The sequence below is a fragment of the Ambystoma mexicanum genome, chromosome 2q (assembly GCF_040938575.1).
Source record: "Ambystoma mexicanum isolate Mex_15411 chromosome 2q, UKY_AmexF1_1, whole genome shotgun sequence".
In the NCBI taxonomy this organism is placed as follows: Eukaryota; Metazoa; Chordata; class Amphibia; order Caudata; family Ambystomatidae; genus Ambystoma; species Ambystoma mexicanum.
The window spans coordinates 93,311,655-93,338,243 of NC_090924.1; positions in this window are offsets into that span (position 1 = coordinate 93,311,655).

Consider the following 26,589-nt stretch of genomic DNA (forward strand, 5'->3'; position numbering starts at 1 on the left):
TATATATTTTTTACTTTGTGAACTTGCTAAAATAATAAGCCCTGATTTGAGAAAGACGGAGAACCCGTCGAAACACGTGTTATTACAGAGGGCATTGTTGTAATAATAAAAACTCCCATTAACTACACTGGGAAACAGAGAAAGGAGTTTTTTGTGATTTTTGCACTCTCAGAAAGACGTGGGTGCATAGGCTTGATGCTCAAGTAACTGTCAAATTTTTGTCTTTCAACTTAACGGAGTAGAGGAACCTAGTACTCTGTTGTTACTATTCCATGCGACCTTTAAGACAATTCACACAAAAAGAAATTCAAGGGCGCTGAGGTCCAACCAAAGGAATACCCACCCCAAAGGTTCCTCATTTTCTTGTCAGTTGTATATATAAAGGTTTTATGGAACAGAGGGGCACTCCCAAGTCACTGTCGAATACATAAAAAATTATTGAGTGGATTTATTCAAAGCCTGTCAAGGAACTTAAGTCAATGCTTTGGGCCCAACTTGTTTCTTATTTGGTGCAAATCTGCCCAGCAGTTGTCACTCTACGGTTTGTTAAAAAACTGCACTTTTTCTCTATGGAAAAATACATGTGAATAGGCTGAAAACAATGTTTTTATGTTTTCTTAATAACTTTTTCAATTTTTACGAATTATTCCCAAAATATCCAGTTTGGGGGGGTCCTTGCCTTAACTTTTGTTAGGAAAAATACTTGCACATCTATCCAGCAAATCAAAAGTTATTATCCTCTCTCAACCTCCCTGCAGCAATGCACCAAGAGGGATATAAAGGTTTTTAAGTTCAGGGAGTACCTTGTTCTCTGCCGATTTTTTTTAAAAACTACTGAATTGATTTACCTCAAACCAGTCAAGGAAATTGAGTCAACACTTTGTGCCCAAATTGTTCCTTATGTGGTTCAAATGTGCCAAGCGGTCTTCATTCTGAGGCTGTTCAAAAACTGCCCTTTTTCTCTATGGCAAAATGAATGGCCTGAAAACTGTGAAACCGTGGTGTTTTCTTTTCTCGATCAGTTTTTTTATTTCATAACGTATTGTTCCCCAAATGTGCACTTTGGAGGGGAGAGGGGGACCTTGACAAAGTTTATGTTTTCAAAATGTCATTAAAATCTACCAAGTGATTCAAATGTTATTAGCAATAGAATTTTCAGAGACAATGGCTGCTTTTTCATTTCTGAGATGCCTCTCAGTCTCTCTGCTGCAAAGCACCAAGGGAGATATCCCCATTTTTGGGGGGCAAGGAGGCCCCCCTCCCTATGTCAAACATTTTAAAAAGTACTCAATGTCATAACCCTAAACCCCAAAAAGATTGTGAGCCAATGCTTTGTGACCAAGTTGTTTCCAAACTGGTCCAATTCCGTCACGTGGTATTTTGAAAGTGCTTATTTTTGTTTTCTTAACAACTTTTTATTTTTTAATTCTCTTTCCCAAAATTTGCAATCTGGGGAGGGTTGTGTGTGTGTGTATGTGTGTGTGTGTGTGTGTGTGTGTGGTGCGTGTGTGCATGTGTGCGCGCGTGTGTGTGTGTGTGTGTGTGTGTGGGAGGGGGTGGGGGCAATATTTTGTGCATATAAAATTGTCTGCAGAATTATAGCCAAATTCATCATTCGTGTCCAAATTTAATATCAATTATTTTTTTTTATTTCCTATGAACTCACTCACCACTCACCTTAACTATATATAATATGTATCACAGTGCACTGGTTGCCGCACTATACTTAAATTGAGTGCTTAGTTCCGTAGGAGACCTGAAAAAAGTATTGCTAATAACCTTTCACTCGCATGACCGATTAGGCAAAATTGCACTCATGGGCCCACCCAGACTGGAAATTTCCTTTTAAAAACAAAAAAGTTATTAAGAAAGTTTCAAAAATGCTGTTTCGGTCTTGTCCCCTTTAATTTTCAAAAAGTGCAATTTTGGCTCAAGCGCACAACCAAAACCACTGTACGGAATTGGACCAGGTATGAAACAACTTGGACATGAAGCATTGACTCGATTTCCTGGAGGGATCTAGTGTTATTGCATCTGGTGGTTTTTGAAATATTTGATGAAGAAGAGAGTGACCTTTCTCCAAAAATTATAGTTATGTCTCTTATGGTGCTTTGCAGCAAAGAGGCTGACCGTCTTATCAAAAATTGAAAAGCAGCCATTTCTTCTCAAAATGTTATTACCAATGACTTTTGCCTTGCTGGATGGATTTGAATCCCGCCCTCAACTACTGCAAAACATTGTAAAATGAAACACCACAGTTTCACAGTCTTCAGCCCATTCATTTTCCGACAGATAAAAAGCACATATTTTGAACAGCTGTAGATCAAAAACCACTGGGCAGATTTGGACCAAATAAGAAACAATTTAAGGACAAAGTGTTCACTTAAATGTTTGGGGTAAATCCGTCCAGTAGTTATTAAAATATTTGATAGAGTAGAGAGTGCCCCATGCTCCCTAAAACCTTTATATTGGCCTTGGTGCTTTCTACAGAAGAAAAGCTGAGCGAGGCTAACAACTTTTAACTTGCTGGATGGATTTGGATGACATTTTCCAAACAGTTTGTTAAGAGCTCACTAAACTGGACATTTTGGGAATAATTTGTTAGAAAATTAAAATGTTTTTAAGAATTAAGAAAACATAAAAATGCTGTTTTCATCCTACTTGCATTTATTTTCCCATAATGATAAAGTGCAGTTTTTGAACAGCCATAGCATGAAAACCGCTTGGCAGATTTGGACCAAAAAAGAAGCAAACAAAAGTAACCAAGATGCTATTTGGAGGAGGAAATGTATGCAATTGCATCAGGCTGTAGGTGGGGAGGTGAGCATTTTTGTATTATCAGTGGAATACCTGGGAAATCTTGCGAGATTCCCATTGCTACAACGGAAGAAGTGCTCAGAGAAGTAAATGCGTCACATAAACCAAACAGTGATAATGAGTAATGGGAGAGAGCCCAGAAGGGAAAATGCAACTGAGGGATTGGGGGACCATGGAAAGAGGAGTGCTGCACTTGGTGAGTGCCTGTGAGGATGGGGAAGAGTTTTTGAATTTCAAGCATTTTTGAGGGACTACCAGGGGTATCCTGCGGGCATGGGTCGTTCTTTCCCTTTATATGTGTTGTGCGTTGACATTATTGGGCGAATACCACAGGAATCAGAAGAGAGTGTAAAAAAAAGATGTTATACCACCTGCAGTGATCACATCTACTAGTCCAGGGGTAATGGATGGGTCTCTGTGCCACTGGCCATGGCCTACAGCATTAGCCTAAGGTATTACTGCCAGGACACTGCCAAGGCTCTTACAGATCCCATAGTGCCAAAGGTGGCCACATAAGAAAGGCACACACACACTAGGACAGTAAAATCCCAATAAACGGGTGAAAATGCTTTTAGCACAGTGGTCCCTCATCACAAGATCGGAAAAGTGACCATTTATTCCCGCCCAATTAGATGGCGCACATGAGGGGGGTGAGACACCAAGGCCATAAACATGTCTGGAAGAGAGATTCTATGTATGAGAACCAGATGGAGTAATTTTCAAGCCGTCTCGCAGCGGTTCTCCTATCTCTCCTTCCCCACCACGTAACTTGGCATGTCATAACATAGCCAAGGCAGGATGAACAAATAATAAAGCAACCGGAAGCGTCTTTACCTTATTGACTAGTGTAGTAGAATGCCAACCAATGCAAGTTAGATTGAAATGTATCATTTTTAGAAGGAGGAGCCTAGGAGGAGTTATAAATTGTGAAATAACAAAGAGTAGAAGTTTTACTTGTAGATAACAATATGTTCTATACTCCACTAACCAATGAAATAAGCAAATAGAAGTAGTCTATGATAATTACTAACCAGGACATCAGCTGTGAAATGGTTTCTACTTAAAACCTTGTTGTTCCTAAAGCCATTTTGAGATTGTCATTTGTATGCTCTCCGGCTATTCGTATCTGAATAAATCTGGGTTTTATTGTGCACTTGGAGTTACTCCATTTATTGAATGTTTCCTCTTTCCTGGTATACTTTGGCCTATCATAACAGACCCTTCACAAATGCTGACTTAATCCACATAGAGCCCAAACCTCAAACCCACTTATTGCTCACTCACCATCAGGAATGCATGACTTGACTGCCTTGACACTGGTCCGACCAGTAAAGTGCCTACTATCTTGGTGTGATGCTGTTGAGCCTAAAAAGACAAGAAACCAAAGATATTTGAAGAGGCCCTGCCCCCTGCACTGCCTTAAAGGATTCTAGCAATTTTAAGCCCCCATGTATTGCCTTTCAAATGTCCTATGCTTCAACATTGACATTTTCTGCTCAAATCATTTGCCTGAACCCATGACTTCGCCAAAGTGCCCCTACATTCTCAAAGTCTGCATTCTCTCTGCTTTCCTTACAGGTTGTTTAACCAGTTGTGTGCACTGCAACTTTTCATTAAAGCTCTTATTTCCTTGATTAGACATGCTTTTACTTTGGGACAAGTGTACTATTGCTATTTGTGTTGTCATTATATTAGCTCTCACCCCTCATGTATAGAATGCCCTCGGCCCACTTTAGCAGAAGCGGCAATGGAGGTATGCCTGTCGGTCTGTATCTTTTTAATCTTTATGATTGGGATCACTGCTGTTTTAATAGTAGGGTGGGTCAGAGTAGGCTTTTTAGACACCACTCAACCGTTTACTCCTGTAAAGCAGTAATCATTTCATAACAACAGGCCACCACTGTTGAGGATACTGCTCCTGAAATCCCACAAACATGAGTAGGCCATCAGTCTTGTAAATGTTACAATTATTATCCATCGATTCTGGCAAATCTGAACTCTGGCTATCAGAGGTGCATCACTTGGAATGCTGCCAGATATACCTATTTCCTGTTTTGTCTTTTGCTGCTGGCTTTATTCAGCATACTGGAAGTCTTGCTATAAATTCATGCCTTATCCAGGAACAGAGTTCGAGGGATCATGTACCAGTCTTGTCTTACAATATAGCAATTTAACGTATTGAGATGGTATATACTGAGGAGGCGGGCTGAACCTGCCAGTAATGCACCACCACCACCCACATTGAGGGCCAGGAGAAGTGAGAGTCCCTTAACGCAGTCAGCATTGCTGTTACAATCAGGGTGGGCCCACCGCCGAGGTCTATATTTCCATTAGAACCCACGAGACACGCAGGTAAATGTAAAATAAAGAAAAATGAACCTTCAGTCCTGCAATGCTGTGTCCGGCAGAGGAAGTCCCTTTTCAGTGTTGATTACAATGACACAACCAATACTGAAAATCAACATTTTCAGTGTTGATTACAATGACACAACCAATACTGAAAATGGACTCCCTCTACCATACGAGGGTTGCAGAGCTAAAGGCGTGTTTTTCTTTTTATATCATTTACTTTAACTTTTAGCAACCACTTGTGTTTACTCGCGGGTGCTAAAGGCAGCATTGGGTGAAAAAGAGGTAGCAATGGAGGCATATGTAGAGGGGCGCGGAACACTGGGGGAGCTTGGTACGACGGCTTATAGCAGAGAATACAGTCAACGTTTTGAGGTACACGATTGGCTAGCACCCCCGCACAGAGTGCTAATGACCCATACATACCCCTAACCCTCCTCTCTTGGGGTCCTGTACATTCGTGCACAATATATCTATAATCAAATCAATTTGACTGAGATTGTGTTATATAAACTATCCTTGATCTGTTACATTTTACCAGGGAATTAATTGGCTCATCTCCCTTTGTTCTACAATAGTTCATTTGGGATATTGTTAATGAATGCTTCTTTAATGTGCTGCCTTTTCCTCATCTACTTGGGGCATACACTAGCTGGCATGGATGGCACTGTCCATTGTACCAGGATAATGGTGTGTTTTCCGCTCCCTTGCCTCCTACCATCCAGCGGGGCCTTGCAGAATCAGGCAAAAAGGGCTGCCAAATGGAACAGCTCAAGATACTGTGTGTGATGCAGAGGCTTTGGCAGGGAATAAAGAAGAAACAAAACATAAATACATTCCTTCAGTTAGTTTAATGGAAAACCGCGGTGCTTTGCACCTTGTGAAGTTGAGCAGCCGCTGATGCCAGCCTCATAAAACCTCTCTTGCTATGAACACCTCATTGTTTGGCACCCTGCTTTGAATCCTGTAGTAAACACACACCTTTCTGTTGTTCCCTGGAGAGAGTTCAGGAACGTTGGACATTCTGGGCACAGAATGCAAATGGCCATGCAAAATCTGTTAGGTTGCTGTGAAACTTCTGGACCTGCTCCCTCCTCTACCAGTGCCATTCAATGTGTCGTTTACAAAGAGTGCTGTGTTTTCACAGATGGAGCTGCTCCTTTCTGGTTCTTCCACTGCCCGTCTTTTAAATGGCACCATAACAGAATTTCCGTTTTTTTTAATGGGAGAAGGGTTGTTCCAGAATCTTCCTAGACTAATTTAATGAGGCAATATGCCCCAAGGCGCCGGGCCGTCCCTCTCGGTAATGGCCTCCCGCCCAAGTTAAGGTCCTGAGCTAATTTGCAATTTATTTGCTCAAAATTGAATGTATATCTAGAGCCAACAACCCTTCTAGAACTATTAAAGATTGCACATATTTTGATCCTTTGTTATTTACTGAAACTCATCTCAATAATCTTCAACAGCACCTAGAACCAAGAACTTCAGGTTGATCATGTATTTGGAAACACCAAATATTTTTTGAGTAGTGAATACGTTACAACAAAGAAAGTCTTTTACCCTCCACAACTCATGCTTATTAGCTTTCTCAATAACTAATCTAGTAACCCATGAGTACATCTTTTTAATATCACACAATGCTACTCACTTTTAGGGACTCCCAATTTTGGCAGCTAAGGCACAGTAAGACTAAATATCTTGCCCATGGTCATACACTTTGCTTAACTGGTGAAGCCGCGATTCAAGCCATGTTTGTAATTCAGTCCCTTGATCACATACCTTGCTAACTCTAAGTTGCGTATATATCTATTAATGGGAGACTGAATAAATCGTCTCTGGGTTTTACAACTGTACTATGGACACTTTAAGTCACATGGAGAAAGAAAACATGTAATAAGGTCACCTGCCTGTAGTATTTGTTTTATACAGTATGAAGCTTGCTATGCTCCTAACATTTTCTAATCACACAATATTTTTCCTTCTTAAGAGATATCCCACTAGCAATAATAATTACTTATTACCCATTCACCACTGTTTGTAGTGAACTTCTAGGAATCACTCCTCGTTTAAAATGCTCTGCTGACAACAAAGGCATCACAAAAACATATTGTGCCATCCCATGTCTTTTTTGTACTTTAAGTGCAATGCAAATAAAACCAGAAAAACAGGAACAGTGCTTGTAAATGAGTCTCTGGGCGCTCGCTGGGAACAGCTGATTCTGCACCCTCTGAGTAACTGCGCTCCAGAAAGGCGCCACTTTGGCGGCTCCAAGAAACAGGACAGTGTGTTTGTTCGGTGACAACCGTGCTTGGAAACAGAAAGCAGTAAACACTAATTCACTAACACTACAGACACTTTTGTTCATCCTGGACTTTGGTTTAGAGTCACTGTTGGATGCAGCCAAAAAAGCAGTCTTATGAGATTATTGCTTTGTGAGATCCTTCCTGAGTTGTTTTCAGAACTTCCTTAAAGCTGCAGTGCACAATGCCTGACCATGATCTCTGTTAGGCAGAATTGCAAGCAGTACTCTCTGGGACCACTACACCCAATTAGGACTACAGGTGTTAACCAAACCAACCTTTGGTATAAGTCTGTACCACACAGATTTTGGTAGCGAGCTGAGCAGCCAGGCTTATCTCAAGAGTGAATGTGAGCAGTACAAGAAGTTACACGGAGGACTTTCAATCACAGTGGTTCAAGTAGACACTTATACTCAAGGTTTCTTGGTAAAAACACTCATTAATTTATTACACAATTATTTAGACAACATTTCACTAGCAGGAGGCAACTTAATATTATACCAAACACACTTCAATACAAAATTCTAAGCTTTTAAGACAGTTTGAGCTCCACTGAAATAGGAGCCAAATGGCAGTTCAGTTACTTAGAAGGGAGCAAAAAGGCACTCGGTAAGTAAAATAGTTCATCTATTCTTTTTAGACAGTGCAAATAGTTTCAGTGTACCAGAAGAGTTCAATTCAAATCAATAGGCCAGGCCAAAGTCATTGGGCTAGTATTCTGGATGGGAAAGAGCAGTTCTGGTATCAAACGGTAAAATCTTTGCGAAAGTTCTTAGAAGTAGTTTAGGCGAAAAAGAATCATATGTTGAATCACAAGCTGATTAGGCCTGTGAGTTGGGAAAGTTTCATGAACTTTCAGCGCGAGAGTGGCGTTCTCTCAATTGGGTTGGCACAGTACCTTAGTATGAAGAACAAAATGCAGCTGAAGATGTTGGTTCCTGGCAGGTCCTGCAGATCTCACTGTTTCTGAGCCTCAGTCATGGGGACAAGAGGGAGGACATCGGGGGACTCCTGCACTGCATGGGATCGTCGAAAAAGCAAAGAAGATGGAGTCACTTCAGTTCCAGTAGCTGTAGATGAAAGCGCACAAGCTGGTATCCCCCTCCATGGTTAATCCTAACAAGCCTTGAGAATGGACCCAGGTGGCTTACGAGTTGATTGGTTCCATCAATTCAAAGGAAGAAGTCGTCCTTGAAGGGTCTTCTCTGTCGAGATGAACTTGGCAATTCGGACCTGCAGCAGGGCTTCACTGGGCAAACCAACGGTCCAGGAGTTGCAGCAGCCGTCCTCTTCTAGCTCTTCTTCAATTCTTTCATTCCAGTGGTCGACTCTGCCTTCCAGTCCTGGAGACTCACCTTTTAAACAGTTCTCTTCCTTTCATTCCAGCCTAGCTGTCACTCACCCAGCAGGGTGGCTGTCCTTGGCCGGCCAGTCAGCCAGCCAATCACGCCAGAGTACATTTGGGTCTCCTAGGAGACTAAGCACAGGGAGTTTCAGGCACCTCCCTCACTTCATGCCCACCCAAGACACTCAGACGCCAGAGGCGGTCTTCAGTCCTGAAGCTCGCCAAAGGCATACGAACAAAGGGGCCAAACCTGGTTTGGCGAGCAGAGACAAACACTAGAAGGACCTTTCCAAAAAGAAACGGCAAAGAAAGAAGACTGGGGCCTGTTTAAACAAAGGGGCTTAAGGCGCCACCTTGAAAAACATGGCCACCGTCATTTTTAGCTACCCTTGTTCGCGGTCGGGAAAAATCATCGTCGTTTGTTGTAAAACCACTGCCACCAGCCTTTTCAATAGGAAAGGGTAGCATTTCACTGCTACATGAGTACTTAGACACAGGGGATACTATGTAACCCCTCCAGCCCTCCATTGTAAGATGGTGTGTGCTTGGTCTAGGAATTTGGAAAGACTAGTAAAGTCAATTTCACTTTACATTCTCTGGGAAACAGTAGTTTATCCCAGAGAAGGTATTTAAACATTTAGGAAGTCTAAAAGACATCCCTGTGTCACTGCGCTGAGGGTGCTGTGCGACACACATGAAAATATGATGCCTATGGAGTTATCTAAAACTCCATAATCAAAGAACACACATGTAAAACACACATCAAAATACATGAAAGAGTGGGAAAAAAGGCTCACACTCTTTCCAGGTAAAAAAATCAAGTCCTCAAAAATCCAGCAAAGTTGCTGGGGGTCTCTAAGGTGAAGGGAATTAGCACATTTATGAGAATTCTCCCTAACAATCTCACACGCAGAGATGATATCGCCTGATCAATTAGTTATTGGGCATGTGTCTCGTGCGTCACAGGCTAGCGGAGGGGGAGTGAGCACTCAGCTCTCAGCACACAACACTGGGCCCACACAGAGCTCACGCATCAACACAACTACAAAGCTATCTTGCAAGTTCCTCCTCTCCCCCTCGAACCTCACCCACCCTCCCCTCTTTCTGATCTTCCACAGAACCTGGAGACCATGTAAATGGCAGCAGAGTGAGGCATGGATCCCACTAGCATAACAGCACTACTAAAGTAAAGCTAAAGTATGCAAACTTCTCACAAATTTCATTTACTAATGGTGACAAAAGCGCTGCATCCTTCACATTGTGGCAAAATGAGTGCAATTGTGAGTGGGCGGCAGGTGGGCAATCGAAATGGTAAGGAATGGACTCAAAGAAGGTCATATCTAATGTACTTCACACATTCGATTTCATATGACTATTCCAGTGCTCCTATGGAGAGCTGCATAGAAAACTGGTAAAGAGTAGCCCTCCTGCCCAAGCAAAACTTGGAGATCTGAACTCATTAAAATAAATCACCTAGAAGAAACGGATGCAATATCCCAGCAATTGCAGATTGCAGAAACAATAAAATAGCTGTGCAGGTTAATGTGCCTTATGCAGAGTTCTGTGTGTAGCCTGCTGGTTTTGAGGTTCCAATGGTATAATGAGATTGCTCAGCAGGCATTAAGTTTTCTGCAGAAGTTCTATCAATCACCAACACTCGACACCCCCTTCGCCCCCACCCCTCACCACCAACCACCTCCAGCAACCCCTGGAATGATCGCACACCAGGTCCCCCCCCCCTGACCTGCCTGTCGGAGTACCCAAGGAGTGGCTAGGTGGGGGCTCACTCGAGGATGAAATGTAAGGTTTATGCTGTAGTTGACACAAACGAGCGATGGCGTCTCAGCGCCATACTATGGTGAAAACTCCAAGCCCTTGTGTTTTGCTCGTGGTTCTAATGCTGTTTGTGTTCCTAGGCAACTAATCCTTTTCATAGCTTTTGTGCAAACAGCACCAATGAACATGACTTCCAGCGGACAGCGTTTTCGTGCGCGAGGAGCAGACAGGTTGCTTCCATGGCGAGCGCACGCGCTCTGCAGTAAGTGCTTCCTTTTAGCTCAGACCGGATGTGCGTTGCATCACCACTTGAGAAAGGGTCGGCGTGTCCCAGATCCTGCCCCTGCACCTGAGCAATGAACGCAGGGGAAGGATGCCAGGTTTCCACTGCCATAACCTCCAGAGCCAGCGACGCTGCATTGCCGTATTGAAAACACACACGGTCTGCAGTGTCCCCCTCACCCCTCTTGTCCTGCAGCGCCCACTGTTTTACCAGCTCTGCCAGTGCCTATACGTTCGCCCTGCAGCACCCGCACTGTTTACTCGTACTGGGAACCACGCATGGCTCTTCCAGTGCCCCCCAGTTTCAACCTGCAGGACCCACTACTTTTCCAGTACTGGGAACCACATCTGCCCAAAGTCTTGACTGTTTTGCCAGTCTAAACCCACCAGTACTGTGAACTAGGCACAACTCCTCCAATGTCTCCAGCCTTAACCTCTATCACCCATTGTTTTGCCAGTACTGGCAACAAGACCCTGCTCTGCCAGTGCCCCCAAGCTTGCAGCGTTCACTGTTTTACCAGTACTGGGACCCCCATGAAGCTCTGCCATTGCACTTCAATGCTGGCACACAGCCCATTTATACCAGGGGCGGACTGGCCATTAAATGGCAGCTGACGCGTGCCTGGACTGCAGCATCAACATAGCTCCCTAGCGTCCCCATGTCATGGCTGACAACTTGACCTGGTCTCGGCTTTTCACTCTGGATTCTAGCACAGGACGTTTTGTTTCCCCCATTATGGGACTAGGCACTCAAATCCCACCATGCAAAGAAAATTGTCTGGATCAGTACAAGGTGTCACTGAGGACTCGAGTCCACTTGGAAGCTGTGCACCAAAGCCTCCAGTGTTGATCCCAACTAGTGAATGGTTCCCCGACGCATGTGGTCATCAGCCTCCTCATTTCCCATTCAAACCAAGGGCTGCCTCAACTAAGGCAGAACAAAAGAGCCATGCGTTATGAGGTTTGCTAAAGTACCTGTGGTCCTTCTGCCACACCTGCAGGCAGAGACATCTTTTTGGGAGGGCAAAAGGGGCGCTTGGCCGGGCCCCCACCTTGAAGGGGGGCCCCACAAGGCTACCTGACAGACGTCTGTTTCCACATGCTTACCAAACTTAAATAGCACATGCCAGGACATTTTATGGCGTGCTGCCGAGGCTCTAAATCTATTGCCTGTGTGTTGTTGACAAGTACATTCTGCTCTGAGGAATTCATCATGTAATGCTCTCTGTGCTCATTGTGGCATACATAGTTTGTGCATGCACTACGACACAACCCAGGTAGTATTCTCACCTTTCTGTGGGAATTTATATTGATTAGGTGCAGCATATATTTGAGTGCCATGATAGTACTGTAAGATAGCTCAGTGGGTTAAGCACTCTTTGCAGAGGTCTGTGTTCATATGCAAGATTACAACACCAAATTACAGCACGGTCGACTCAGCCTTTCTTATTTCTGAAGTTGGTAGACCTGCATGCATATTTAGCTTGTATTGTAGCACAACCGGTGCTATCATCAGCAACGTACCAGCATGAGATAGTGATTGCTATAAAAACTAACCTAGCATCAGAATGGGGAAGGTCTAGAATTCGGTTTGTTCAGATGGGGAGTTGTAAAACCTACGCACCCGCCTCCATGAGCTCCGTGCTCTATGATGACCATAAAGTGTTAGTCTAAGAGGTGATTAGGTATCCAAATTCAAGACTGGAACTAAACTGCTCATGCTTGCATCCTGGCATTGCCAGCAGATGCTACATTGATCCTGGACAAATAATTTTATATGACTGACATTACTGCGCTGTCTTCTGTGAAAATGTTTGCCTTCTCACATGCTGGAGGCATTGTTTAGCCCATTACCTAATCTGTTTTTTCATGTAGGCCATTTGAGTAGAAGAGAGCGCACCAAGTATTGAAGGCCTATGGAAAGCATATTTTAAGGTTGGCTCATCTGACACCAAAAAAAGGTTTGCTTTTTTTGTACAATTCAAAGGTTTTTTTGCAGGTTTATAAATAACTATTTCACAAGCCTGTATTTTTGACTGATTTAAAGCTTCAAATTACAAAAGAGAAACCCAGATGAAATCTTTAAAGATCACATCAGTATGCTGGTACTTATCTACTACGCAGGTTGATCGAGATAATGATGCTATAATAATTCTCATGTTGCAAAATATGCTCCTCTAACATGTTGTTTTTAAAAATTGTAATGTTAGATTATGTGGTTTGTGTACTTTCCAAGTCAGTTCCATACAATTTGATTATTTTAGTTCATGATATGAACTGTAAAGGAAAGTGGTAAAGTGCATACATTGCACAGTCTGCACAAATCCCACTTCACCCCTTAACCAAAGTGTGATCCTGGACATCTGTGATCTGAATGTAGCTGATGTAGGCGACGCTCTGCAGAAGGTGTCTTTTGACTCGCCCCAAAAATAGGTGGTATTAAATTATCATAGTTAGCATATGCCGATGACTTTCTCCTCCTTGACCTGACACCATTTGGCCTGCAGCGACTGATTAGTGCATTTGCTCAGTTCATGGAGGATAATAAATAAAAATTAATCCATTAAAAACCAAACTGATGGAATGTTGCTGCAAAGACAAGATTCTTTTAGTTTATAATAAGATTAGATTGGAAGTCACAGACATTCTGGTATATTTGGGATTTCTGATTCTGACATTTGCAAATAAGATTAACCATAAATACTTTTTTTTTTCTTTTTTTTTTAAAGGCCAGCATTTTGGTAGCCCAGATGGTAAAGATTAGCAACCGATATGAGAAATTCTCCTTGCAGCCAGTTTTAATGTTTTATAATGGGAAGGTTATCCCAAAATGTCTATATGGACTGGAGGTTTTCCTGAATTGGTTGCTGGAGGAGCTAGTTTATGTTGAAGCCCTGTTATGGCAGAGTATGCTCTATTTTATACCCTAATGTGTTCCTCTAACAGCTTTTCAACATGATTTGGGACTTCAATCTCTCAGTAGTAGGATTTGGTGGAAAAAGCTGTCTTTGTATTGGAAAATATTGTGTGCCCCGTTAGGTAAAGTGTGGGCCACATTTCAAGGTTGGCGGTAACCCGCCGGTGCTACCAGCGGGTTGCCGCCATCCCCATAACAGCCATCCCCATAACACTGTTACCGCTGCCTGATATCCCAGTACCACCGGGATATCACAAGTGGTGACAGTAACAGTAACTCCCCATTTCCATGGAGTCCGGGAGGACTCCATGGAAATGGGGACACAGAAGCACCGGCACCATTGCTAACAGTGCCGGTGCTTCCCTGACACCCGTGCTGGTAGGGGGCTGAACTCCCGGCAGGTCAAGCCTGCCGGGGGATCCTTGGCCCCTAACAGCATTGTTGTAGTATCCGTGCAATGAGGGCCCGTATGCAGACATTGGATCAGCAGCACCTATGTACAGCACTTATGTATGCTGGTGCCCCAGATGTCAAACCGGATATTAAATTATGCCTCTTATTACAAACGATTTGTATGTATATTGGCCTACGCCAAGTTGCTTGAAATTGTACGCGAGTAACTCTCTACGGCAAGGTCTTGACCTTAGAAATTGATGTAAGCCGCCATCTTGAATCAAGCCTCCATTTTAGGTTAGAAACCGCCATTTTGGGGTTTTATACAAAGTCACCCTGCAATCTAAAATGGCCGTCTCGTGTGTCCTTGTTCTTGCCTTAACCTCTCCAACCTCTGTAGGGGAGTTAATGTCCAACCTGTCTTCAGGCTACATGTTAGGGTCATGTAGACCTTGTCCTTTGTTGACCTCCGGAGCAGGGGATTACTTGAATTAGCAATGTTAAACTACAAGTATACAAGAACAGTAATGCTATCCAAATATAATAAGTGAAACATTTGTTTGGTCTGTATTAAACCAGCATGTAAAGAGTGTAAATGTTAAATTAAAGAATAATGGAGTGTGTTAGTAAATGTATTGAAAAGTAAACCGCATGCACGAGATATGTAAATTAGGAAAGTGAACCTGGCGCGACCCTAGCCTAGTGCATGATTAACCTACGTCGATGTCCAGCTAGGGAAATTAGCTAGGAAATTCTGTCACTGCTCACATTGAACCCTGCTGGTGGTCTCTGTGTTCTATTGACAGCCAAATAGCTATTTGTGTACTTTGTTGAATACTATTCAGTTTTGTAATAAAGATTCTGGGAATCTTTATAAGCCCGTGTCGGTGTATTTTCCTTTGCTCGGTGTAACAGCCGCAATATTGTATTTTTTCTGATTCCACACAGTAAGCGATTTTACAGAGAATTGTTTGGTTTATCTTGAGGAGCTAGATATGTTTAGGGACACCTTGATGCATAGACCTTGTAAGGTTAAAGAGGCCGTGGTATTAAGGGATTGGATGAGAACAAGAGGAGCTCATGGGGAGCTTACATTGTATGCACATTAGACCTGCACACATAAGAGCCTTGTGTAAGGTTTCCGGATAGGAGTTACAGAAATGATTTCATGAGGTTTAGATTGAATGTGCTGCCAACTAAATACATTGTTTGCATCCGAAATTGTCTCCCTAGAGCACCAGAGAATTTGCCTTTTGTGGGCATTGCTGCAGCTGCAATTTGAGAGGGAGGGGATATCTCAGGCACCTGTTGTTGTTTTGTCCAACCCTGTTACCTCAGTTTATTGCCTTTCTGGGAAGGTTTGTGCATAATGTGGCGCGTGAGGATTCAGAGAATGTATGGCTGTCTACTGTGGGTGATAAATATGTTGCACTCTTACTTGGTGTTGTAAGATTTTGTAAAAGCTTCAGACCTATGAAAATATTATGAAGGTCTGAATTTGATAAGTACCCTCTACTATGAGGTTGTTTTAATATTTTAACCATGTGCATCGTGTAGTATTGCATTGTAATGGAATTCTTTTAAGGTTATTTTCAAACTAATTATTAACTTTTAATAGGAACTGAATCTTATATTTGTTGTATTGTAAAGGTTTGATTTTAAAACCATGAACAATAAAATAAAATTAAAATGATCCTGGACATCTGATTTAATCTTGTATTGCCAAACTTGCCAAATTGGCCAGTCCCTAAAATTTTCAAAATTGGCACCCTTCATAGAGATTTTATTCTCAGGGGATGATCTTAAAAAAAAGCCTCACTCATGGTTTTGCTGGCTGTAGTGTTGCTTCCTCTAAGATAATAGGGAGGATTGATATATTGTACAACACAGCCACTTGCTCCTTTCGTCTTGAATGGCAACACCACTTGAGAAGCATGTCCCTCTTCTAATCTCAGTCCGTCTGGATATGGATGCATTCCTGGTAGTTTCTAATCATCCTTCACGATCTATGATATATAAGTCTAGCTTCCTCCTTGCTTCCAATGGGTCTCCTGGATCCATGCTTGAGCACGTGTGCATTCTGTGAAGCAGCTAATGCGAGTTATATTTCTATTCTGGATTATGCACACCTTGTTCCTATGATCCTTGTCCTGCATTTGTATTATGGACAGTATACCTTCCCCGTGGCAGCTATTGATGGGCATAGTCGTACCCCGTGGCTACAACACAAGCACCCTCTTCATGGACTGCTACGGGTGGTCTGGAAAAGCTACTTGTTTATCATTCCGATTGCAGTAAGAATGAAGACGGTATGAGGACTGAACGGGAGCACCCATGCTTATTTTGGTCACTACAAGGCAGCATATCAACGATGTGTTGGGACCGCAATGACGTTGCGCGACCAGATGTTCTGGATACCTCAATTCCTTTGTTAGGTGGAGGGGGGGCCCCAAAGCTGTCTGTGACCCAGGCCACAATATTGCTTAAGATGGCTCTGCCTGCAGTGCCATGTCACAACTATGAACAGGTTACTAGTATGCCACAGCTACACAACTTAGATTCGCTTGTATTCCAGTCCACCGCTGAGTTATTCATTTTCCACAAGGTCCAGAACAGACGTCAGTCTTCGCCTGCTACACCCTCTCCTATTCCAAGATGGCAACCACGGCCCAGCCCTGTAAGTAAACCTGAGCCCTGACACAGTCATCTGCTGTCTTATGGGCGCAGAGACCCAAACACAGTTCTTCCAGTGCACCTCAGTCCTGATCTGCAGGAACCCCAATCAGTAATTCCTGGAAGGCGACCCACATGCATTTTGTTAGCCTGCTTCACGTGTAGCCTGTGGCAACACCCTCACAGTACTGGGATCACATAAACTACTTTCAATGCACCTCAAATACACAAAGGTTATATTGCACAATGTACTTATGCAAGAACAGCGCGCGGTCCCTTTGTACTTACTGCCACACACAAAGCTCTTCCAAAGCACTCTGGCCCTGAGCCTAAACTCTGCCTACGAAACCAGTGCCTTTAAGTTCATCCAATGCGAATTAACCACAACCTACTGCACTGTCCCGTATCCGCAGTGCTACTACCTGGAACCCCAATCTGCAGCACTGTCCATAATACCAGTACTGGGGCCAGGAATCCTTACCAGCTTCAACATCTGTGATTCCAATACTGGCCTCCAAACACAGCGTCGCCAGTGCACCAGGTCCCTATGAGGCATTTTACATTCCAGTATCTAATTATTAAGAACCAAAGCCTTCGCAAAGTTCTGTCAATGTCTCTCACTCTGTTCTGCAATATCCCTCGCAAACGATTATTTAACAGTAACAAACATCCCGAGACAACTCCACAAATGTATCACCCCCCTCCCCCCGACCCGTCCCTGCCAAAGCCCAAATCCCCCCAGCTGCCCCCGCCCCACACCGGTAGCAACACCTTTTTTTTGTCGCCTCAATGACACATGCCTTCCCACCCTGACCTGGAATAAAAACCTCTTACCTCTTACCAGTGCTGTCAACCTCACATGGCTGTGCAGATGCCGCATAATCACGACATGCAGCGTTATGCTTTTATTACGGAAATGAGTGTTGGGGTGAGGGGGGCTCCCACCAATGACATACACATGACACTGGCACAGTTATTATAACGGTGACGTAGCACGCCGTCACCGCATGCGCCTGCATGCCTACGTCACCACATTCCTCCTTAACCATAATGGAAACGTGAACTGCCTGTACATATAGGGCAGTTTCTGGCCAACTTGGTGCCCAGGGCGAAACACCAGAATGCACCACACCCAGCCCGCCTACTGGCACACGTCACTCCCAAACTACACCTATGCATCCACACGTCACTCCCAAACTACACCTATGTATCGAGGGACAAAACCCCTCCTCAATATGAATAATTGCTATCTAAATGAAGCTGGTTTCTTTACATTGTAATGCAAGTACTTTACAGAAGAATTATAATGTGAAAACACAGCTGTTGCTGTTCAAGTAAATGTTTTTTCTGTCACCTGCTCTTAGGGAAGGCCTTGCCTGAATGCCGTTTCAAATTTTCCAGAAGGGCACACTGCGGTGTGACCAGCCTACCAGGACCTGAGGGCCCACTGGCCCTGTGTTGCAGGTGTTATGTTCATACCACCTCACTTGTATTTCGCAAGGGGCAATACTCGACTAACCATATGAATTATTTTCTGATTGAAGGTTATCATTCCAAGATGGACAGTCTGGTACATTCTTATTCTACTCTTTCAAAATACCTCTATGAGAGTGGGAAAGGGGACAAATAGCACCAATGAGCGTTCCTGTATTCTTTGCATTAAATCTCAGAGCCTTTTTAGGACTATAACCGTGATCAGAGATCTCTATATTGGTAAACAAGTCTGTGATAAAATGATTGCATGTGTGAATCTCTAAATTCATAAAAGATGCATGGCTTGGTGCTCACATCACTGTTCACAACACTCACCCCAACATTAAAATATGTGTAACCATAAACCATACATACTCTTTTGGACGGATTAATTTTTTTTTTTGGATGCAAGTCTAAAATGGCTGCAACATCAGACACTCAAATGAGGTACAAGGGCTCTTTTGCTTCTTGTTTCTGAAGAATTTCAGATGAGGAAGGGCTGGGTTTCAGTGAGGAATTTATATTTATATATAGAAGAGGTACCCAATAAAGAATGCACAGAAAGACCACACAGAATGGATTGTACCTCTAACGAACTTTAGCCTTACCAGTAATAAGCTGATGAAGCATTATAAACAAAACAGGATTCTGATGCATGGTAAAGGGTCCACAGTTCCTCAACCACTACCTCCTCACTATTACACAGCCCTCAGGGGTTATTTCTTGAAATATGTGCCAGCCCATGCTTTATCTAACAGAGCTGGCATTAGTATTTCTTATTTGTGCTGGCCTGCAGCTAGTGAAAATCATGGTGTGGCAGTGTAGACAAGGCTTTTCGTCTAGTGGATGTATAATTTGAGGCAACTTCTTTAATTGCTTTATGTGTTTAAGTGTGGGCACAGTGTGACATTCTGGAAGCACATAAATAAAACGTTCCAGTTTGCTATTGTATGGACATTGGACACATCAGACAAAAACAGGCATATGCGCTGTTACATATGAGAGTGGCACATAGATGCCATTAACCAACAGGGAGTGGCTTGTGCAGCGCACAAAACATTGCTGACACTTATCACTGCATTGATTTGCTATGGACCTCTGTCTGCATGGTGAGACACAATGAACTCTACTTTCCTAATCAAGGTGCCAAGTGACATTGAGTTGCCATCTGGTGTGCACTAGGCCGTGGCTGGCTTGTTTAGAAAATTAGAAGACCTTTGTTGCTGAGCAGATATAGTTAGTCCATGTCCCAAAGCAGCCACTAGAATACTTAAGCAAGAACATTAGAGTTAACCTTCCCAGAGATGTGCCAATTGTAACTAAAAAATAACATACAAAAAAAACATGGTGGTGCGTCAAATAAAGAGACATGAAAATAAAGAAAACAGTTTAAAACTTTTTCTGTGTGGCATTTTAATTCTGTTTGCAGAATGCATAGGTTTGGTCAGCTTACTGATACTTGTGGTGGATTGATGTATAAAAAGCCCCATGTTCAGTTCTTAATGCTGAAATGTTAAGCACATACTGTATAAAAACAATGGCTTGTTAAATGAGCTATCATTTATAAATTTCTCCACTTGAAAGGCTGTCAACACAAAGAATGAGGGGCACAGGGTGTGTGACTCCAGAGCATCTCACACTGCGTTTGGAATATGCATTCCTTTGTTTGGATATTCCAAACGCATCAGTCAGCAGAGAGCAGCCAGCGGAACATGGCAGATGAGCACCCACCGGCACAGCAGGCAGCTTAATCTGTTATGCGCAAAATCAGACTCAGCTTTTCGGGTGGTCTCTTAACTGCATCCCCCTTAGCTCTGCGCCCCAGGCCATCACCCGCTCCTCCTGGGCAAAGTAACAGGGCTGCATGCATAACAAATATATTTTTTTTCAATTTCAATTATTTTTATTAATAGAGGAAAAGAAAAATGTATGAGCAAGGTTAATAAAACTTCTAAGAATTACAAAACGCAGTACCATGGAAATTAATAAAATTGAATGATAACAAATACAACAAGAGATTACAATCTATTAATTCAGAACAAAATAAAATTAATAAGAGTTGAGATAATGTTCAAGTAATGATACATGTGGGGGCAAAATAAATAAACACACAGAAAGACAGACAAGAGACAAAGGGAAAGAGAGAAGGGAAGAGGGGAAACAAACATTTCTATCAATTAATCTTTATTATTCCAGTACAGTAAGAATCTATTCCATTTCATATTGAATTTATGTAAAGAGTTATTCAATGCGACATAACAACGTTCCATTCGATGAAACAAACAGATTGAGTTCCACCATAAATTATAAGAAAGGTTGGTGACAGTTTTCCAGTTACTAGTTATATTGTGAAAAGCAATCATAATGAATAAATTGAACAGATAAGTATAGCCTGAGTGGCTAATAACAGGGTTAACTAATGAATCAATCATCACATCCATTAATGTTAAGGGTTCCGTAAAAGTAAACATTAATTGTAGTTGGCACCAAACTCTGGACCACAAGGAATAAACAAGAGTACAATCAAAAATCACATGAGTAAAATCTGCATTAGGTTCATTACATGCCTAGCATCTATTAGAAGCACCAAATATATTTTTAGCAATACGTTGTGGAGTAAGACAATCTCTATGTAAAATAAAAAAAATAAGTTTGTGTGAGATTGGCAGCAGTTGATGTGGAATGACATATATTCCAAATTTTAACCCATAACTCTGATGAGGGTTGAAAATCCCAATCAATTTCCCAGCTCCTAATCATAGAGAGATTGAATGAATCAGAAAGGAGGGGGTCATTTAAGAATGAATAAAAAATTAGCTGCCCTAATTGAGGGGTTGTGAATTAAATGCTTTAAGAAAGGAGAAGGGGATTTCTGTTTAAAAGTGAGCAAAAATGTATTAATTGATTTGATTAATGAAGTATGATATGAAAGGTCTGAAGCAGGAATATTATATTGAGTACTAATATTTGAAAAGGGGATTATATTTCCGTTTTGAATTAGTTGATTAATAAATTTAATATCTGCAGAGTACCATCTGTAGATAATAGTAGTATTTGATTTAGTGGAGTTTTGTTTGTTAAACCACAAGAAGGTATCCTCAGGTTTGGTCTTATTAAAGGCGTTATCAGGTAATTTATGCCAACTCAGTAACTTTCTTAATAATATAGTTGGTATTAAGGTTAACAGTAGAAGTTATTTCTTTAGTAACTAAAAGACAGGGATATTTAATATGGGATGATTGTCAAGAAAACCCCATTAAAGGAGTGTAAGATCTATTACATGAATACATAAGGGACATAATCTCGGATTTGTCAAAATTTAATTTGTATTTGGAAACTACTAAAGAGTAATCTTTCATAGTATTGATTAAATGTGGAATAGAAGTGGTAGGGTCAGAGAGGTAAATGAGGATATCATCAGCATATGCTGAGAGCTTAGTCTCTATATTATTCAGAGAAATATGCTTAATATTAAGGTTTATTCAAATATTTTGAAGTAGGGGTTCTAATGCTAGATTAAATAATAAAGGAGAAAGAGGACATCCTTGGCGAGTACCCATTCCTAGTTTAAATGAGGAAGAAATAGAATTGTGGATTAAAATATGTGTAGTGGGAGTGAAGTATAAAAATGTTATTAAATTGATAAAATAGGTAGGATGGCAATGTCATACAAGAGATTGAAATAAAAAGGACCAGGAGACAAGATCAAATGCTTTTTCAGCATCAAGAGCAATGAGAGCAGACAGAATAGTAGAATTTTGGGAGTGAGCTAAGATGTTAAATAGTAATCTTGAATTAGAGGAAGCATATCGTCCCTTGATGAAGGCAGATTGATAAGTATGAATAAGGTTAGGGAGAAATGATTCCAAGCGTTTAGCAAGAATTTGAGCATATATTTTTGAATGTGTATTAATAAGAGATATGGGGCGATAGTTTTTAATAATCAAAGGGTCTTTTTTGGGTTTAGGCAAAAGAATGAGAAAAGCGTCACCAAATGTTCCAGGGCTTTGTCCTATATTAATAAAGTGAGAATAAAAGTTCAAGGAGTTTAAGGGCAATAGAGTCAATAAATATTTTGTAAAAATCTACAAGAAAACCATCAGGACTTGGGGCTTTCTTTTGTTTAAGATAGAGTATGGCTTGTTTAATTTCTAACAAGATTATAGGAGAAACAAGAGAAGAAGTATTAATAGAATTATTAGTTTCATTTTTCTTCATCTTCGGAAAGAAAGAATTGATATTTTCGGGATTGATGGAAGAATCATTTGAGTACAAATTAGAGTAGAAATGAGTGAAAGCATTACTAATATCTTTTGGATTAGATAGTCTGATACCTTCGGGAGAAGTCATATGGGTAATAATCAATTTCTCTTTCTTTTTCTTTAGGTATGAAGCTAACATTTTACCAGCATTATTAGAATTGTTATGTATTTTTGTTCTTGATCTAAGAATAGAGTTAGCTGCCTTATCTGTACATATTTTATTGAATTATATGCGTTCATTTATTAGGGTTTTCAGTAAATTAGGTTCTGGGTTAGCATAATATGATTTTTCAAGTTCTTTTAATAAAGCAACAGAAGATTTGTCAGCAATTTCAGCCTGCTTATTTTTTATTGCAACAAATTGAATAATAAAGCCCCGCAGGGAGGCCTTGAAGGCATCCCAGTTGTTGTGAATAGACGTATGTTGAGGGAGGTTTTAAAAAATAATTATTTTAATGAATACGTTATTTTTTTCTATGAAGGTTTGATCTTTTAGAAGGAAAGAATTAAATTTCCATCTCAGCGAGTATTTATTAGAGGACGACTATTCAAGTACTGCATAAGCCAGAGCATGGTCGGATATGGTTATGGAATCTATTATTGAATTTAAGATAGAGGGAGCTAACAAGGAATTAACAAAAATATAATCGAGTGGCGAAAAGGATTGATGAGGTGGTGTCATGATCCCAGTCAGAAAACCTAGTCTTCACTCAGACACTCAAGCTAGACAGAACACATTACAGCAATTAGCAAGTCAAAGGTAGGTGTTAGCTTGGCACCATATGGAATTTACACCATTCACAGCATCCAATCCAATAGACTTCCATGTGTTTCAATAGTAATTCTTTACTCCTAAGATGGCTGCCTGGAGGACCCATTTACGAGCCGCAGCAAGGGACTATTCATTTGTCATTGGGGACTACTTAAACCCCACCTCCGCTGGAACAGGCGCTTCGAGTCTGCTCCACTGAGAGCGGTGTAACACTACCAGTGTTTTTCCTCAGAACCTAAAGAAACAAATATAAGAGAAATCAGTTCTTACGGCAATTACAGAGCATCACAGACCAAAGATAAGACTTACCCGACAGAAGTTTTCCTCTGCAGCTGTCTTCATCGTTCAAGAATATTTGTCCGTTCACAGCATCTCCTCAGTCAGAAGATTTACTCACAGCAACAGCATCTTCAGTCAGAAGTTTTCACTCGCAGAAGGGGTATTACGCTCCCGAGGAGGCCAGGTAAGCTTTACAGTTGGGGAGTAGTAAGTGAAGTCTGTCGTTTGTGGATGGCAGAAACGCCATGTATCTAATAGGTTCAGATTTTGTATTAAATTTAAGAAGCTGTTACAGGATTTGGAGTTTATGAAATTTGAATTTGATTTCCGATTTAAAGCAAAGTGAACTATCTTGTTCATATCCCCGTGAAATATAATAGAATCATAAGATTTTAACAAAAGTTTAGTGAGTAATGCAGACCAAAAGGAGGGATCAGGAGCATTCAGGCCTTAAACATTAACAATAGTTGCAAAATCCATCTACCTTCTGTGTCTTTTTCTTCATTGATAAGGGTAAAATGCTAACGTTTATAGATTAATATTGATATACCAGCTTTCTTATCAATAGCATTGGCAAAAAAAGTGTGACTAGACCAGGAAGTGTTGATCTTAAAGTTTTCTACATCAGAACTTAAGTGGGTTTCTTGCAAGCATACGATGTCAGGTTTTTGTTTAGAGAGTAAGGAAATAATCTTAGTGCATTTAATCGGTTGACCTAATCCCTTAAAATTCCATATACACATTTTTAATGACATAGGGAAGCAATAATGTGAGGATTTTTGACAAGAATCATCAAAAGTACAGTACATTCATACAAAATGTTCCTTAAACACATTTTTGTAGGTATTAATTGAATATTAAAGAAGAAACAATTGAAATCAGATGTAAACATAACATAAATAGGGAAACACAGAAGGAGGGGAAGACAACATAAGAAAAAATAAAACGGAGAAAGAAAAATGATTGAAGAAATAGAATGATAGAAGTTAGAAGACAAGGTTATAAAGCTATAGTTGTCTGAAATAAGGAAAGAAGAAAAGAACAAGCATCTCATAGGGGATGTCGGGTGTGAATATGGACAGAGCTTGAACGAAGGAGAAGGAGAAAAGACAGAATGTCAAGCTGAATAGAAATATTATGTATATTAGAGAGTCTGAATAGTCATGAAAAAATGATAGAAATCATGTTCAAACAAGTAAACAAAATATTCTAGTTATTGAAAACAAACAGTGAGATGCCATTGTAAGTTAATCAGAACTATTATCAAGTATTAAATGAAGATTATGTATTTTTAATTGGAGATCTAGAGTTGTCTCTAAGATGGCTTGAGGCGGAAGGCAACTCCAATGTAATAGAAGATGTTGACCTGCTACGTTTAGGAGTGAATTTTATATGTTGATATTTGGAAGTCTTGGAAATCGTTGCTGAAGTTTGATGATTGGATGTGTCATCAATTGTAGGTTTAGAAGGTAAAGCGTCCATCGGAGTAGTTTGTAAAGCCTGGAGAAGATCGTACAAGTCCTCCGGATTTGTAAATTCTTTAGTAGGGCCATCTGGTATAGTAATAATCATCTTCGCTGATCTAGTAGGCCATATCTGATGTTAAGAGATTTAAGCGTGGGTCTCATGTCCAGAAATCTCTTCCTTTTTGCCTTCGTAGCACTGGAAAAATCCCAAAAAATTACGATTTTTTTGTTTTGGAACAAAATAGGAGAGTTTTTCCTGAAAGCTTGAAGGATTTCGCTCGTTTGTTAATATCGAAGAAAGCATACAATCATGGGTTTTGGTGAGGCATCTGTCATGCCTGCGCCGCTGGCGCACGCATTGGCAACCATCATGGACTACTTGGTACTCATTGATCCTTCTAATACCCTTTGAACAACTCCTATTCACGCCTTGGTCTTTTATTTCCATTTGCCCAACTTTGGTTCTTTTTTATTTTATTCAATTAACTACATTTACCATAATGCACCTGGCTACAGTCCTCAATTCCTGGCTATTCTCATTCATCGTTATTGGGACCACAATCCCCAGAAGCCCTAGCGGCCAGTGCTGCTTCCCCCTGCTCAGGACCAGAGAGGGAGGAGGCAGATTGTCTTCAGGTGTGCTGCTCCAGGTGCTGTCAATTAGCCTGGCTCAGAACAGGGCAGGGCTGTATATAAGCAGCTGCCTGCAGGAGCACAGTGTCTTGCATCTTGAGATCTCCACGCTCCTGTTTGCCTTGGCCCTCTACTTTGTATGCTGTTCCTGTTGCTGCATTATCCTGTTTTGAACCAGGGCCCTTTCCGGGCTCCCTGCCTTGCAGCCGATCTCGCTCCGCTGCCTTCTACCTACAGCCCTTGTCCTTTGGGCTTCCTGCCTTGCAGCCTACTACAGTCCTCTGCAGCCCTCTTATCTCTTTAAGAGCGGTGTTGCAGGCTTATTTCATCCGCCTGGCTGATGTGACGCGTTGGGCAACTCCCACTAGACACCAGTGCTTTGGCCTTGGATTTTGTTTGCGCGTAAGCACAGGAACGAGTAATCGAGTTCCAGCACAAAACCCTGTAGAAGTTCACTGTCAAGCCACATAGGTTAGAAATAGATAATTCAGCATATTATTAAAGAAGCGATTATGCCATGCAAAACAGGTTCATGAAGTTCATGAGGAGAAAGTGTTTCATGAGGTAACACGTTTACGGAGATTACGAGTGAGTGCGGCTTTGACCTAAATAAAGAAAGTCAAATGCTGGAAATCATTGCACCAATTCTGATACTTCCAAATTGCTGATAATGTTCATCTGTTTCTTCATAACTTCGGTTATTGTTTGTGATTTAAGATTTAAAGAACTCTCCATTTGCGGGGCTTACTCGTCATACGGCCATCATCTATGCTGCTAGGCCACACCCCCCATACATAACAAATAATAACATAAACCACAGCTGGCAACTAAAACATGAAAATTCAGTTTTTA